The sequence below is a fragment of the Strigops habroptila genome, chromosome 23 (assembly GCF_004027225.2).
Source record: "Strigops habroptila isolate Jane chromosome 23, bStrHab1.2.pri, whole genome shotgun sequence".
Taxonomy (NCBI): domain Eukaryota; kingdom Metazoa; phylum Chordata; class Aves; order Psittaciformes; family Psittacidae; genus Strigops; species Strigops habroptila.
This window is the reverse complement of record NC_044299.2, coordinates 1,009,770-1,021,687: the sequence shown is the minus strand read 5'-3', so window position 1 is coordinate 1,021,687 and position 11,918 is coordinate 1,009,770.

The window sequence follows — 11,918 nt, the reverse complement described above, 5'->3', positions numbered from 1 at the left end:
CTATTTCCACCTTTTCTGGGCTTTTCTCCACCCAGAATCGCTGGGTCCTGGATCCGTGGCGATGCTGCTCTGCCAACAGCAGAGGATTTTGCAGGATTTGGCCCCTTGGAGAGCACTTACAGCAGGATTTGGCCAAGCTGCAAGGTACTATCAGCTGGGATTGCCTCCCCCCGAGGGCTCACTGCCTTCTGCTTGGCTTCTCTAGTGTCTAATACGAGGTTGCGCTCCAGCCCTCTGCAGCAGACACTGGTGCCGTGTCTCCCCTTTTCCCAGCTGCCTCATTCAGGATAATTTAGAGGTTTTCTCCCCGAACTGGTCACGTTCAGCTCGATTTGGACAAGAGTCTTAAGAAACAAGAGCTGGAATGGGAGAATGGGGGGGATCAGGAGCACCCCAGGGCGCTGTGGGGGTGCCATGGGCTGTGCGATGCTCGGTGCTGCGAGCAGGGACACGCAGGGCTGCGGATGCTCGGGCACAACGCTCCCCCTGTCGAAGACGGGCTGGAAAACCGGGATCCATCCACGCTGCCGCAGAGCCAGGGCTGCCTCTTCCAGACGGGAGAAAACAGGGATGGGGAGGGAGGGGTTCACCCCCAAAACCTCATCATCTCCATTGAGATGTGCTGGATCTGCCCCCCCCCGCCAAGCCCTTTGCAAGGTCAGGGAAGGAAAAAGCCCACGGGGGCTTCAGCACCCTCAAATATTCCATGTTTCAACTCTGCCTCATCTCATAGATATCTTTCCCAAAGGAATAATGTTCCAGGGAGAGATTTGACCCCCGGGAAGCAGCTTCAGACCCTGGAAGGGCAATGGAGGGGGGATGCCAGGCTGGAAAAGTGGCATTAATTCAGCTGACAGCCCCTTTTGGGGTGCCTGGAGGGACATGGGGCTGTTTCTCGACTAGTTTGGGGTTCCCACATCCATTCACACAGTCCCACAGGTTGCATTTAATTCCTAATTTTTCATCAATACAACCATTTCATTGCTTTTTTGATCCAGGCAGCAGCCAACCCTGGGGAAAACAGGGATGTCCCTTTCCCACTGCCACCACATGTGGCCACAGTCCCCTACACCAGCCCCAGGGGAATGGGTGTCCCATAGGTGCCATTTTTCACCCCCTTATCTCCAAGAAGAAGCCTCTTTGCCTGTTGAATCCATATTCCCCACAATACTGGAGAGGAGCATCTTGTTTTCTCCTTGGATTTATTTACCTGCAGCTCCCCAGGCTGATGGAAGCGCCCTGGGCTAACAGCTCCTTTCTCCCCATGCAGCTATTTATAGACAAGGATATTTATAAACAAGCCAGAAATGCTCCAAACGGATCGAATATCCCATAAAAATAAAGAGATTTGCAAGGTGGACACAGCCAGGCTGGAGGGGGGGGAAGCCCACCGAGGCCTGAAGCATCATGGAGCATCCCTGAGCCATGGGGCATTAGGACATGGGGGTTTGCTCCTTCCCCCCACCCTGGAATTTGGCTTTTCAGGCTGGGAAAGGATGGTTTTCCACCAAAAAATGCCCATAAAGGTCTTAGTGGCTCTTGGATACGGGTGTCCTTCTGTAGGGTGGCTACTGAAAGCAGAGCGGTGGCCACCAAAATGCCCCTTTCTTTCATCTCCCCATCCCCAAAAGGGCAAGTTTCATCCCAAATGACACCCCAGGAATGGCAGGAAAAGGAGCACAAGATGGAAAATGGGGCAATTCTCAGGGATTTTGGGTCACTCACAACCAGGGGGGTGAGAAAGGGATGCTTTGTCCCACCATGAACGTCTACCCTAGCTTAGTACCAACTGGATGGATGTGAATGGGTTTATGCTTTGATTATAACCCCCGAATTAAATCAGGTGCACAAAATCCCACCTACCTCCATAAAATGGGGCAAACCCTATGGATATAGGGAAAATAATTGCCATGGGTAAGCTTTGTGGGGAGCCTGGAGCCCACCTTTGGATGAGGAGGAGCCATCTGAGGATTTCAGACCAGAAACTGCCCCCCACCCCCCCAAACCCTCTTCTATTTTTCTCATCTCTTTTTAATGTTATTAAAGGGATATTTTCCCCAAAAGCAGAGGATTTTCAAGCAGAATGAGCCAACGCTGGTGTTCTCCAGGGGCAGATAAAGCAAGCGGTGGGGGAAGGAGCAGCGCCTGACCTTTCCGAAGACAATTAAAATCCTGACGGAAACGGTGTTTTAAGGAGAAGAATCCAAGCTTTGCATAGCAAAAAATCATCAAATCAGGGCTTTTTAATCCCAAGGAGGGTGTTTTTTAGGAACGACGCTGGTTTATGGGGAAATAAGTGGGATTCGGGCTGTGTTTGCACCTGACAATGGCAATTGGGCACAGTGAAAATCCCCCCAGTGGTTTTGGGGAGGTGATAACAGGTTTTAAGGGGAAGGGGGGGAGGGGGGGAATTTCATCCCGGTTGCTTTTTATCCCCCCTCTTTCGCCCTCCCTGCAGCCTTGCTGTGGTTTATAGAGCATCTCTGCGGTGCTCATTACCACCGGCTCTGGTCTTTTGGACTATTTTAACTTTCTTTTTGATTTTATTATTGGATTTTATGACCTTTTTTTTTTTTTTTTCCTAGGTAATACCAAAAAAAAAAAAAAAAGGAGCACCTCCCGCAGCCCCTTTGCCTGGAGGGATCCGAGATAAAATACAGAACAATTTGTCAGTTACAACAGGAAATAAAAATGATCTATTAGAGGGACAGAGCCAACCTCCACCCTGCTCCCATCGGCAAAGCTTTCACCTCCTCTCGTCGCAAGGAGCAGAAATGCCGGCTCCAAAGCACGAGAAGGATGGAGGAAAGATGCTTTTAAGTGGATAGTTGGCATTTGGGGTGATTTTTCCATGTTGGGCAATGGAAACCTATTTGCAATGGGGATTTTTAAGCGTGGGAAAAGGCAGCAAATAAGCGTAGCCGGATCCTGAGAGGCTTCAAATGGTGCTGAGGTGAAATGTAGGATCCCAAAATGTCCAGGAATTCTCTTTCCATCGATTTCAACAGAAATGGAATCAATTTCCATCATTTTCAATAGATGGAAATTGGAAAATGTAGATTTTGGGGGTAAAAATACACCACAAGGGTCAAAGCTGCTGTAACCAGAGCTGTCCCCGCAGCCAAATGCTCTTAAATGTTTCACCTTGAGGTGGAGAGTGGCCAAATTTGGGGTTTCTTCACCAAAAAAGAGTCTTTCCCCACAGGAAACAAAACATCTCTGTTAAAAAATGAGGCACAGGGAAAAAAATGGTTGGAAAATGATGGGAAAAATGCTATTTTGCCATCATCCTCTTGGGTTTTTCAATCTTGGCATCTTTTCAGGAGCGCTGCTGCAGGAAATGCTGGAGATGAGTTGGTGCAAGGAAAGAAGGTTGTTTTTTTGGGGATGAAAATGGAGCATCCCATCGTGGAGGAGGGAGGATCTCCCTGGAAAGCCCCGATCGCGGGGGATGGAGCTGGGAATCCTGCCCAAAACACCTCTTGCCTCATCCAGGCCTCACCCACTCCTGGGGAGCACCCATGGGAGATGGTAGGTTGGGGGGAAAGATGCCTCTGAAGAGCTGCTGCATCCTGGTTTGGGCAAAATGGGATTAAATCCAAAGCCTCGAGAGGTATTGGGGTGTCTCAGCCCTGACTCCCCCATCACTCATCCCACGGGGCCTGGCTGGGGTGCAGGGGCTGCTCCAGGAGCATTTTGGCCAAGCAGCCATGAAGAAACTCTTCTCCACTGTATTTTGAGGTGTTTCTAATCCAAATGGATCCTATTGGATACTTGCTTGGGAAGGAGAGATGTGAATTTGGGGGTGGAGGTGGAGTCTGGGCTGCATCCCCCCCAGCACCCCAATCCTTACACCGAAGGTGAAATCCTGATTTCAGTGCTTCACACCATCGTGTTCTTGTTGTTCCCTGTCTCCGTTTTCTCTGGGAAGCTGTGGGAAAAGGGAAAAAAAGGTGGAATTCCCCGTTTTGGGAGCGCGGCGCGGACAAAGGACTGCAGCGCCCGCGTGGAACAAAGCCCTGACAGGAGGCAGATGCCTCCCGAGGAGCTGCCGGTACTAAATCACGGCCGTGCCGGTGCTTTTCCGGATCCCCGGGGCTGGAAGCATAAGGGGACATCTGGGAATGCCACGGCTCGGTGTCACCCCCTGCAAAGCCCCCCGGGGTCGGGGAGTTGTGGTGTCACCCACCCCACGGTGCGGTTTGGTCCCTGTCCTGGTATCACTGGGGATGGAGGGATTAGTACAGATCCTGGTGTCCAGGGCTGGGCTGTCTGATACCCCCCCGCCTCAGTCCCTCTACTGGCCAGTCCAGCTCACTGAACATGCAGGAAACTGGTTGGAAACTGGGATGGGGCAAATCCACTGGGATAAGGATGGGAGGACTGGGAGCTTCAAATCCATTGGGATAAGGATGAGGGGACTGGGAGTCTCAGCCCCACTCCGATAAGGATGGGTGGGACAAGCAAGGACAGACAGACAGGAAGGATAGGTGGAGAGGAAGGATGGAGAAGTGGAAAGGAAGGACAGAGGGGTGGGTAGGAAGGATAGATGGAAAAGATGGATACATGGATGACAAGGACAGACAGACGGCTGCGTGGGCTAAATGGATGGAGAGGCTGGATGGAGGGAAGGGATAGGCAGACAGATAGAAAGGACAGATCGACAGGAAGGGTAAATAGATGGATAGAAAGGATGGATGGATGGATGGATGGATGGATGGATGGATCGGTAGGTAGATAGATAGATAGATAGATAGGAAGGACAGAAAGAAAGGAGAGATGGATGGGTAGGAAGGATAGATGGATAGAAAAGACAGACGGATCAAACGGATAGACATGGGTAGGAAGGATGGGGGATACAGGGATATGAAGGCTGTATGGAGATAAGGACAGAGAGAAAGGAAAGAAAGGTTAGGTAGATAGGTAGGTAGTAGGTAGACAGACAGACAGACAGACAGGAAGGTTACATAGGCAGTAAGGACAGACAGATAAGGAGGACAGATGGCCAGAAGGATTTCTCTCTCGCTGGGCACCTCCTTGGGCATCTCCTTCCACCTCAGCAGCCCTCTCCTTCACCTCAGCCTCCGCACACCAGCCTGGCTACTGTATCTCGACCCCTCACATGTCCCTGCTGCCCTTGTCCCCATCCTTGTACCCATCCCCATCCTATCCCCATCCCAATCCCTGTCCTCAGTCTGTCCACATTGTGTCCCCATCCCTATTCCTGTGCCCTATACCCATCCCCATCCCTGTCCCCATCCTGTTCCCACTGTGTCTCCATCGTGTCCCCATCCTGTCCTCATCTCCATCCTTGTCCCCAGCCTGTCCCCATCTCATTCCCCATCCCTGTCCCCATCCTGTTCCCACTGTGTCTCCACCGTGTCCCCATCCCTGTCCTCATCCTGTCCCCATCCCCATCCTTGTCCTCATCCTGTCCCCATCCCCACCTCATTCCCCGTGCCCATCTTGTCCCCACTGTATCACCATCCCTGTTTCATTCCCCATCCTGTCCCTATCCTGTCCTCATCCTATCCCGATCCCCATCCCTGTCCCCTGGCCGGGCACTCACTAACGTAGCGGCTGCGCCGCTCTGCCCCCTCCCGCCTCCCCTCCCGCCGCAGCCCCGCTCCTGCCTTCGCCTGTTTCATTCTCTGCTCGGGTTTCGCGGCGCGGCGCCTGCATACAAATGACACCTTTTCCCCCCAAACGGAGGAGCGGAGAGGGGGGGTTTTTTGGCTGTTGCCATGGAAACCTTCCCTCGGCTGCTCTTCAACTTCCCGAGCATCCCTGGCCAACGTGGCGGCCGTTCAGCTGGAAAGTGGTCCCCGTGGTCCCCCCGCAAGGACTCGCAGGGGACAGGCGAGGATGTGCCATGCACAGGGTGATGGACAGGGACCAGGGTCCCCAACACAACCGTGGTCATGACCTTGGGTGTCCCCCACACTGCGGATGAGAAACGGGGTTCAGGCTGGAGCAGACCCCTGCAGCATCCCTGCAGGATGAACCCCTTTCCCGGAGGAAAGGGTGAAACAGGGGTGTGGGCAACGCTCCCCATTTCGCCTGTTTTTCACCCCAAAATGGGTCTCTCCGACCATTTTGGAGCTCTGCTCACGTCGGCTTTACGACCTGCCTGTATTACCCGAATTCCTGATGTTTGGCACCATAAAAGTGGCTGCGGAGCCGGTGGTGCCGGGGGGAGCTTCGGTTTTATGGGGTTTGGGGTTCAGGCAGCACCCCGGCCTCATGGCTTCGATATTATCGGGGTTTTAGGGAGCCATTTCCAGTCCCAAATCCAGCTCCCAACCCCGAGGTAGCCTTAAGGAACCATTTCCAGCCCCAAAATCCAGCTCCCGACCACCTCCGGGTGGGCAAACAGGGAGGGATGGATGGAGCCGGGTGTCGTCCCCTCGGCCTGCACATGGGGAAACTGAGGCACGGGAGGGCAGGAGGTGCTGGGGGGGCTGCAGGTCTCCCTGTGGAAGAGCTGGTGGCTGAATATGTGTCCCTTCAATGCAGGGCTGTACTCCTCTTCCTCTCTGCAGCCGCCCTGCCTCTGCCTGCCCCGGCGTTGATTTAATGGGCTGTAATGGGAATAAAAATGAAGCCGTTTTAATGGGTTTCCTTCGCTTTTAAATATTCATTTTCCAGCGGCTTTGGCGGCTCTTTTTCGCCTCCTTTTGTTGCCGGCGCTGGTGGAACGAATCCCATTTCCCAGCTCGCTCGGAACACCGGCGGCTTTCACAGGCAGCACCGGGGTGGCCGCAGCACCCAGGAACCCACCGCTCCCCCAAAACCACTCCCATAACGGCAGACAAAGCCTCTGCTCTGGCTTTGGGGTACCCCAATTTGAACCAGGGCGGGGGGGGGGGGTCAGAATGTGGCCCCGCTGCAACCCCCTCACCCAACCTCAGCCTTTTCCCCACCTCCCTTAATAACTTTTACCTTTTTTTCGGCTTTTCTCAACCAAATTTGGGAGATGGGGAGAAAAAAAAGCAGAATTCATCGATTTGGCTAAATTTGGGGGGTGGGGGTGGGGATGAGGCAAAGAACCGGAGTGAGCCCGTGGGGAACAGCCAGGCGAGCACAACCTTTATTAGACATCAGAGAATCCACTGCAGATGGGTGCTGGGGGTAGTGGTGGTGGGGATGTTGCGCTCTGTCTGGGGTCTCTGGGGTTTTGGGGGCTGGGAGGACGTTGGGGAGCCCCACCGAGCCCTCGGTCCCCCGTGGACCCCCCCCGGGAGAGGGTGACAGCCCCTGGCTGGTCCCACGGGTGAGGGGCGGGCGCGCCGCTGCGTTCCTGGGCGAGCCCGGAGGGGGGAGCAAGTGTCCCGAGAATGGGAATTGCTGGATCCTTCTGCCCCCTCCCCAGCTCAGGGGACAGACTCCAGCCCAGGCTTCCAGGGACCTGGAAGCTTGGGTGCCATCACAGCACCCCTGGGTGTCCCAGGTCCCACAGTGCATCCCATCCTGTGATGCAGCCTCATCCCGTGACCTGCTGCACTGGGATGTGGCTCCTCTTCCCATGCTGGAATGCTGCATCCCATCCCACCCCACCCTGTCCCATCCCACTTTGCCTCACCCCATCCCATCCCCTGGCTTTCCATACGTCCCATCCCATTACCTATGTGACCCACCACCCCATCCTATGTACCACCACCCCATTTCATTGCTCCAAACCCATCCCAAAACCCATCACTCCATCCCACCACTTCATCCCACAACCTATTACCCCATCCCATGACCCACAACGCCACCACAAGACCCACCACCTCATCCTATGACCAACCACCCTCTCCCATGTCCTACCACCCCACCCCAAGCCCCGCCACCCCATCCCTGAGCTCATCAACCCCCTTCTTCTCCCCATCCCATCTCATTGCTGGGGATGAGGTTGCAGAGAGGAGATAACAGGAAGGAAAGAATATCCCGGTTTAGGTGGAAATCCTGAAGGAGAAGGGGAAAACATGGGAACCGTGGGAGAAGAGGAAGCCCTCGGAGGCGGGCGCTGCTCCTCCGCAGTGCTGCTCGTGTCAAAGCTTCCCGAGGAGAACAAAGGAACAGCAGAAAATATTGGGAGAAAAGACTTGGGATTGATCCGTGGCCTCCCCCTCAGCCAGGCTTTTGTTGCAGGTTCCTGGTGCGGGGGGTGGGGGGGAGGTTATATAAATCACTATAAATCACTGCTCCTCACTCAGCTGCTGTGATTGGGGGCCTTAACGAAGCTGCCTCTGTATCAACACCCGGATACCTGGCCGTGGGCACCCTATGGCATGCAAAACTGGGATACTGGGATGTGGGCACCCCATGGCACCCAAAACTGGGATACCTGTCCATGAGCACCCGATGGCACCCAAAATAGGAATACTGTGCCATAGGCAAGCACCCAGAACTGGGACACTGGGACATGGGCACCCTATGGCACCCAAAACCAGGATACTGGGATATGGGAACCCCATGGCACCCAAACCCAGGATACCTGCCTGCACACACATGCAAACACAGATCTGCACATGTACACACACATGCACACACACATGCCCGGGTACATACACATATGAACTCATGCACAGACACACACATGCACGCAAACAACACATGCAACATGCATGTGTGTACACAGGCATGCACACACACACGTATGTACATGCATGCACATATATGCACACATAGAGATGCATACACACGCATGCACGTACACACTCATACAGAGATGCGTGCACACACAGATGCACATACACATGTGCACATACATGCACAGAGATATGTGCTCACACTCACATGCACACACTTACATGCACACATGCGTAAACATGTGTTTGGGGGGGGGATGTCCCCAAATTCCCACCTCCCTGAGGCTCTCCTGGCACAGGATCCAGCAGGATCAAAGCGAGGAGCTGGGGCTGGGTTGACCCAGAAGCCAAAGAACCTTCTTAGGGTTGGTCCAGGGCGGGCTGTGACATCCTTGGCTTGCTAAGAGAACTGATGACGTCACGGCTGCAAGCAGTGACGTCACTGAGATAAGCAGTGATGTCACTGAGATAAGCAGTGACATCACCTCTTTCATCCCAGTGGCTGCAGCTCCGGACCAGACACCTCGGTGAGGGGCATTTGCTGGGTGGCATTGGCAGAAGGGGAAAGGGCTGATCTCCTCCTGGCTCTGCAGCACCATTAACCACCAACCCATTAGAGGTGCCCACATGCAGCAGGTGAAGACAAGGCTCCAGGTCCAAGGTGCTACCACTTGACCCTAGACATGGCCTCAGGCCCCAGACACTGTCCCTCAACCCAAGACACCATCCCCATCCCCAAATATTATTCCCAGGCCCAAGACCCCATTCCTCTATCCAAGACCCCATCCTCTAAGCCAAGACATGTCCCCAGGTCTAAGATGTTGTTCCCTACCAAAGATAACATCCTCCAATCCCAGGATCTCCCAAGACACTGTCCCCAGCTCTGAGACACTGTCTCTTGACACAGGATGTGTCCCCAGCTCCATGACACCACCCCAAGACACCAACCCCAGGTCCAAGACATGGTCTCCACCCTGAGAAACCACCCCCAAGGTCCAAGACATGGTCCCCAAGTCATGTCCTGAGGTGCAAGAGCCTGTTGCTTACCTTGGACATGTCCCCAAGCCCTAGATACTGTCTCCAGCCCAAGGCACATCCCTAAGGAGGAGATGCCAGAGAGCAGGAAAGGGGGAAAGCAACAGGCAGGGGTTGAGGATGACATGGAAAAACCAAACCTTTCCCTTTCAAACAGCAAAACCCCTCCAGAGAGCAGCGCTGTCACCCCAGCACAACCTTATATGTGCCACTAGAGAATCCCCACGGGCTCAGTTGAGTTTTCACCACCTTCCTATCAACCCTTGTCTTCTCAAGCAAGCCCCAAGCTCCCAATAAATCGCTGTCCTTTGCCAGTGGCGCATCCCGTGGCTCCAGCATCCCGCCCGGACAGACGGTATCGCTACTCCTGCCGCGCTGTCGGAGTAAATCTCGTGGCTCTCCCAGCATCTCCGAGACCCCAATAAATATCTCCATTTCCTGCTGTCCTGCAGGGGAGATCTGATCAGCTTTTAAATGTCAAATGTAAAGGAAAGTTTGTCATAAAATACCATATAAAAAGGAAAAAAGAGAAAATAGGAAAATACCCCGTTGAGGTGGAGGAGCCGGAGAGGAGCACGGAGCATCCGAAGGTGCTGAGGGATGTTCGGATGCCCCATTCCCATCAGTGTGGGGTGGGAGACACCCATTATAACTCCCTCTACACCCCAAAAAGGCTCCATAAGGAAAATACCCCATTGAGGTGGAGGAGCCAGAGCGGAGCGTGGCAGCACCCGAGGTGCTGAGGGATGTTCGGATACCCCATCCCCATCAGTGTGGGGTGGGGGGACGGCGTACCCAAACCCTTTACACCCCAGAAAGGGTCCATGAAGCCCCCACTCCCAGTTGAGAGGCACTGGGTGCGCAGTGGTGGGGTTAAGGGTGTTATTGAAGCGTGATTTGATCAGCACCCAAAATCCCAGTGGATAAATTGAGGGGTAGCATCACCGGGGAGGCCAAAAATCCCTGAATCTCCCCCAAAAGCTCCCCCCTGATCCTGTTTTTTCCTCGCTCGCCGCCGATCCCCTTCCATTTAATGCCTCCCATGACGCCATCCCCATTTGGGCTCTTCTGAATCATCTCGTTTCATGGACTAATTAAGCAATAAGAGCCACCAGGGCCGGGATTTATGGAGCTGTATTTCACACGGAGGTGTGCGGTGGCACCGTGCGGCCGCCAGTGCTTCCCCGTGGCCACCGCAGCACCCTCTGCGTGGGGCTGTGGCACCCAAGGGTCCCACTGACACCAAAGGGTCCTGGGGGCCATCCTGCGGGTCCTGGCTGCCACCCTGAGGGTCCTGATTCCCAACCCAGGGGTCCTGGCTGCCATCCTGGGGGTCCCGGCTGCCACCCTGGGGTTCTGGTTGCCAACCCTGGGGTCCTGGCTGCTACCCCGCGGGTCCTGGTTGCCAGCCCCGGGGTCCTGGTTGCCACCTTGGCATCCTGCTGCCACCATGGAGGTCCTGGTTGCCCCCATGGAGGTTCTGGTTGCCAACCAAGGGTCCTGGTTGCCCACCCAAGGGTCCTGGTTGCCACTGTTGGGCTCCTGGCTGCCATCCTGGAGGTCCTGGCTGCCACCCTGGGGTCCTGGTTGCCCTCACGGGGGTCCTGGCTGCCCCCACGGGGGTCCTGGCTGCCACTGTCCAGTTGTGGGTGCAACGGCGACCCCCATGATCCAGCTGTGGATGTGACAGTGCCCCCCATGATCCAGCTGTGGGTGTAAAACTGATGCCCATGATCCAGCCGTGGGTGTGCTGGTGATCCCTGGGATCCAGATGTGGGTGTAAGAGTGATCCCTGGGATCCAGCTGTGCGGGGGGGCCGGTGCTCACACCCGGGGGGGTGCGGGATTGTGCCCCCCGGATCCTCCCCATCCTCCCACCCCCCGCCCCGGGGGGTTTTGTCGGGGCAGCCCGGCCCCCTCCCGGTCCCCATTCAGGTCCCTATCCCGGTCCCATCCCGGTCCCCATCCCGGTCCCATCCCGGTGCTTCGGGGTCTCTCCGGGGCTGGTCCCGCTCCCGCCGCTGCCTCATTAGGATGCAGCGCGGGCGGCGACTGCGCCAGCGCCGGCATCGGGAGCGGAGACGGGGACCGGGAGCGGGGACAGGGATCGGGACGGGAAGAGGGACCGGTAACCCCCACCCAGGGGCACCCGTCCCCCCTTGTCTCCCCCAGTGCCCGCCCGCCCCAGGCCCTTGAACCCCCCCGGGAGCCCCCCATCTGCTCCATGCCCCCCCATCCTCCCTACACCCCCTTTCTCCACCGGAGCACCCCACAACAACCACCCGGACCCCAGAGACCCCCCCCAGCCATC